Below are 5,079 nucleotides of genomic sequence, written 5' to 3' on the forward strand. Positions count from 1 at the left end.
TAATTTGTTCATATTGTGTTAGATTTTTTTCTGTTAATAGATTTTTTGGGTGATATTATTGTTGAATATGCATGTTTGTATGTTCATATATATGCAAAGATCGAATATGTCAAATTTTTATGATTTTTTTCTGTTCATAGAATCTTTATGATTTTTTTCTGTTGTAATTTTGTTTATAGAATTTTAATGATTTTTTTGTTCATAGTATTTAGAAAAAGGAAAAAAATAAGAAGAGAAAGTGTTTAATATAATTAGTTAGAAAAATACTAGTTTATTTTTAGTAAGTACTACTTTATTTTATTTATAGTAAGTGCTTCATATATAGTTGAACTAGCTAGTTGATTTAATAAACTACTTTATTTTACTATATATAGAAGTAGTTTGTTTTTAGTAAGTGCTACTTTATTTATTTATAGTAAGTGTTTAGTAGTTGAACTAGCTAGTTGATTTAATTAATAAAACTACTTTATTTAACTATATATAGAAGTAGTTCCCGCATCGACCTCGGCGATGCCTATCCCGCATCCTCGTCGTCGTCGACTCGGCGGTGGAGGCTTGCTTGATCAGGGCCATGTTCGGGACTGGGCTCCGCCGGGCTGGTATTGGGAGGTGCTACCTTCCGGGGGACGTAGGTTGGTGAGGAGGCAGCCCGTTGTTGACCCGATCCTTGTTTGGTGGCGGTCGCGTGGGCCAGTGACGGTGTCGAGGCTGCCGGACACCACGGAGGTGGTACGTCACCGTGTCAGCGAGGAGGACGAGCACGTCCGTCGCTACATGGTTGCATTGGAGGGCAGGTTCGATAATACCTGGCAGGTTCTTCAGGGATCTCATTGGAGCTATGATCCTGTGATGGTTCCTTATCTTTGGGTGTCCACCGCCCGCGTCGATACCCGTCGGGCGCTACGGTTCTAGTTGTATTAGTGATGCTATATTGGTGATAATATTCGAGGATGTACGGAGACCAAGAGATGATGTACTTTTGCTTATAATTATTGAATGCATGCTAATTTGAATACTACTTTATTTTATAATTTGGTTTTGCTTATTTTATGATTTGGTTTTGCTTATTGAATGCTCATATTGGATAAGTTCTTCATTCCTGTGTGCTAGACAATTTGGTGTTATAATGCACTCGGGATTGAAAGGAGGAGCTACGTACATCACCGATAGTCAACCCGTGATTAATAATCTAGTTTAATATTTGAATTATGAACATAGGCCGGAAATGTCGTACTCGGACGACGAAAACCGCCCGGGGAGTGCGACTGGTGCCATGACGACCGAGGTATCTGCGACAGGTTCATTGAGCTGGACGAAGATCGTCGCTTCAGCATTAAGCTCGAGGAGACCTTGGATGTTCATACGGTACGCAACCGATGACAATAGTTTTTTTTCCGTAATTAATCATGACTTCAACTATTTTAATCATGAAAATATTTTTCATCTTTTCCAATTCGACTAGCTTATCCCATGGTTTGCAAGACGCTATGTCTTGGAGAGGATGGGTTTTGAAGACCATGAAAGTTTCAAAACCAAAAAAATTATCCTAAGTACCAATCATGATGTGGATTTTCAAGTAAAGTTTTACAATGCTCAGAGTGTAACCCATTTTGGCTGCAAAAATTGAAAAGCACTTTGCAAGATGTATGGTCTTGATGAGGGTATGCTTGTCACCATGGATCTTCGTGATCCTACAATCGAGCAAGAGAGACCTTCGATTTGGGTCCTTTTGGATACACCTCCAATTCTTCCCCCATGTGAGCTTAACATAGTTATTAAGTAATTTATATTGTTTATTTCAAAATAGTTGACAACTTATCTCCATTGACAGCTTATTTTCATTCTTCAAAGAATGTGCGGAAGATGGTAGACAGAACCTACTACACCGAAGGCTCCGAATTAACTTATTAGGAGAAAAATCATCTGGTCGCATTTTGTACTGATCTTGAGAATTACAATATCTACAATCAAACTCCTCAACATTATGGTCAATACGTGCCACTAGTGCACCTGTTGAACTATGGTAACTACCATGGAGATACCCTGGTAAGATTATTTTTTACTATATTACAACATCCGTGCATCTTTTTGCACACTTCTAAAACTATAGTACATCATTGCTAACTACGAAGTTATTACTATGTTTTTCAATAGATAATCCCGAATGACTGTGTGCCTCATCTGATGTATACGCATAGTAGCCTTCATGTTTTGAACATACAACCAGGTCGTCCTACGAATCTCAACTGTCCATACCGGGTTTCTAAAAGAAGTGGAGACATAACAATCAAAGAATGAAAAAAATGTATGGACAGGCGTAAGGAGCTTCTTGGAAGCAACAAGCAGCGAAGGGCAAGAACTGGAAACAGGATGATCGCCATTCTTCATAATGGAGAGTCAGGGTCTATATTGTTTTATGCTATTTTACCTTAAGGGTGTTTAGGTCCTACCTGATACTGATGATCGATCATGTGCTAAGAACAATTATGTAGGGTTGGGTTCGATGACTATGAGGATGATGATCGTATGACTTATTATTAATAACGAGTAGAAGTTGTATGATGATGCATAGGACTTGTTATTATATATGATGATGTATGATGCGAGCATGCATGAGCATGTTATATCAGCGGGTGAAATGAACATAGCAGCAGCGTTGATAAACCAAGGACGAAGATATAAGAGAGGACACTTCTCTCTATTAGCTAGCTAATAACAACCTAAAAATAACCCCCAAAACCCCTAAAGCAGCCACTTTTGTAAAAAAAACATGGACGTTTGGTCCCAGTTGGTGCCACCAACCGGAACCAAAGGCCCCCCTGACTGGGCTCGGCGGACCGGCCACGTGGAGGCACATCTGTCCCGGTTCGTGTTTGAACCGGAACTAATGGGTGGAGGTATTTGTAACGACTCATTAGTCCCGGTTCATGAACCGGGACTAAAGGCCCTTACGAACCGGGACTAATTGGTTTTCTACTAGTGTATACAAAATCAGGTTTAAGAAAGATCATCCAGATATTGTGACATATCACCGGCAAAATGTTCGCACATGCTACACCGATGATAGATTTTGCGCCAAAAGTAATAGGCTATTAAACAATATAGCTCATGAGTCGTACTTCTTACTTGGTGTCATACTTCCCACATGCTTCCCAAGTTTCTTCGGTGGTATTGAGCTCAATATATACCCTCTCATATTTCACTATATCCATTCATGCTTGCACTATCCGTCCCTCTGCTTATTTAGACAGGAATTGAGATTTAACTTTTATGTAACAAAGATAATACTAGAATAGAAAAGTTGTTGTGTGATGTGACGGCGTAAGTTGAGATATTGGAGGGAACTGAGAGGCTCATACAGTATGTTTCGTCTCTGTCTACAATGCTGCATAGAGGATGCTATTCTTGAACAAGTTGCCTATTCTTGAACAAGTTGAGAATCGAGATTGCATAATAGCCTCGTCTCGACCCGTGTGTCCATTCAGTGCATCATGACCACTGATGCGCCACACACATCACCATGTCGATCATTCACCACCTTCTTTTCCTCTTCCACCCTCCCCCTCCATGAATCACACACTTGACCCAGATAACGTACTGAACATTCAGTACAATGTATCCCGTGATTCCTTCACCGAGACTCTGTCATTCTCTCTAGGCAGTTATTGTCCTGCAGTCGCGACCAACCCAAGTTTTGTTTTGGTCTTGTGACACATAATGTTGTGTAATATATCTCTAGATGTTTTCAGATTGCAGACCCAACTGTTTTATTATGCTTAATATGGTGGACAATGTATCTAGGAGGACATCCACCAATACCAGTGCTCTTTCTGATGTTGACACTTGTACGCCAGGGTTTTAAAAACACTTGTAGGCGGTGGAACCACTTCAAAAAGTTCGATCCTATTTTGCAGGCTCCACTGAATTGCCCATTCACTACTATTACCCGGATGTACTGCCTCTGTACCAAAACGGCACCGCAAGATTGCACGAAGCTCAGTACCTAGTTCCCTTGGGTAAAGTAGCCGTCAAACGCATATTTAGGACTTTGGTGTACGTCACACCATGCGAGTGGCGGACCTTAGATCCACACTTGTCACATTAATAGTCATGTTCTGTGAAGGGCATCACTTTGATAAGCTCAACAGTAGACCCAAGAATCAGTGAGATAGACCAGAAGCAATCTACATGCTCCATGATATGGACAGACCGTGTTAAACACATAGAACCAGAAAAAAATATCTTTACACTAGACTGCATTATGTGTGATCCTAGTGTGCTTTTTAATCGAAAATCCAGTGTGTGTATAAAATGAACTTGAAGACCTTTTTGGAGAAGAACTTGATAATTTTAGTGACGTCCAACTTGCCGAGAAACAAAACTTTGGCCGGTAAGGAGTTGTCCACTACTTGTCTGGCCCCTTTGGTGCAGCAAACTCAAATAGTGAGGCAAGTTCTGTTCTGTTCGCAGTTGGGCAACCCGTTATCATCCTCACACACTCTATAAACTCTCACTAATTGAAGGAAATAAAATTAATTATATTTTTTATTTAAAGAGACAAGTTCATCTTTTATCAAGGGAAGTACATGTTCTATTCACCCACTTTCTATGGTAGAAAAGGAAAAACCGCCAAGTATTGTCGAACTCCTGTGAAGTGTCGCACTTGAGTTTTTTTATGGTGGTGAGAAACTGTATGGATATGAGATTTTGTAGCATCGGAAACATGTCGGATTTATGATGCAAAGAAGTACATATGTAGTGTGTAACACTGGATGCTTTATCTGAAATGAAGAGGATAAATGAACATGAAGGATTTGAGTTGGCAATACTCATGTCCAACATTATATAGTGCATAACCAAACACAACATTGGCTAACTAGCAATGGCCGAAAGAAGCAAAATGGTAGAACGATGAACATGGAGGGTAGTGGTGAGACTCACCGAAGTGAGGTGGCATGCCGGTCTCTGGGTGGGTGATGGAGTAGAAGGTGCGGGGGTGGAGGGTTGGGCCAGAAGGTGAGCAGTGGTTCCAATCGCCGGTTGAAAGGGCGAGACGAGTGTTTAGGGCTAGGGCACATG

At 40.6% G+C, this 5,079-nt stretch overlaps 1 pseudogene; it reads left to right on the top strand.

Annotated features, from left to right (window-relative positions):
* LOC119284166 overlaps window positions 1–4,218 on the top strand; it is a 5,610-nt pseudogene extending 1,392 nt beyond the window's left edge.
* The last annotated feature ends 861 nt before the right edge of the window (window positions 4,219–5,079 follow it).

This window comes from Triticum dicoccoides, chromosome 4A (genome assembly GCF_002162155.2).
Source record: "Triticum dicoccoides isolate Atlit2015 ecotype Zavitan chromosome 4A, WEW_v2.0, whole genome shotgun sequence".
In the NCBI taxonomy this organism is placed as follows: domain Eukaryota; kingdom Viridiplantae; phylum Streptophyta; class Magnoliopsida; order Poales; family Poaceae; genus Triticum; species Triticum dicoccoides.